Source organism: Pygoscelis adeliae, unplaced genomic scaffold (assembly GCF_000699105.1).
Source record: "Pygoscelis adeliae isolate BGI_AS28 unplaced genomic scaffold, ASM69910v1 Scaffold358, whole genome shotgun sequence".
Taxonomy (NCBI): domain Eukaryota; kingdom Metazoa; phylum Chordata; class Aves; order Sphenisciformes; family Spheniscidae; genus Pygoscelis; species Pygoscelis adeliae.
In genome coordinates, this window is record NW_008825429.1 from 3,512,128 (window position 1) to 3,512,795 (window position 668).

Here is a 668-nt window from a genome sequence, read left to right on the forward strand (position 1 = left end):
CTTCTGTTACCAGCTTAAATCCTGCCAAGACACTGTGTAACAATGAACTGTACTTCGAAATAGCATCCTGTGTTTTGCATAACTGTGATGTTTGCAGATAGCATCGGTGCTTCATGCTGATGTTCTCCACTGACATCACTGTACCGATCCATCGTTAAACAAGGTCATGCTGCATTCCCGCTTCGCATTTTGATGAATGGCACGTAGGCACTTCGGAGGGGATGCCGAGCTGGAACATCTTCACCAATACTTCACTTGAAAGCTAATTACCCTATACGTGAATAAAATGACTACACGTATCACAAAAAAAAAGGGGGGCACACACACACACAAAGGTCAAAGAAGCATTTTAGAGAGGAAATTCTAAAGCTTCTGAAAACATTTTTATTTCCCCTCTGGCTGTCCTACCTGGCAGTTAGCTGCTGCCAACTATGACGCTTAGTCTACGGTTGAACCAGCTCCAGTTCGAACTATTAAGAATGAGTCATTTTTGCCTTTCAAGATTTGGCAAAGAAAAGAAGAGGTGAAATACAAGACAAGCGGCGTACACCTTACGGGAACAAAACCGCGGGCGCCGAGCAGCACCCGAGTGACAGCACACGGCAGCATCCCACAGCCGCGACCTGGCACAGCTCGTCCCCAGCTGAAGGCTGCCGGGGCCCTGCTTT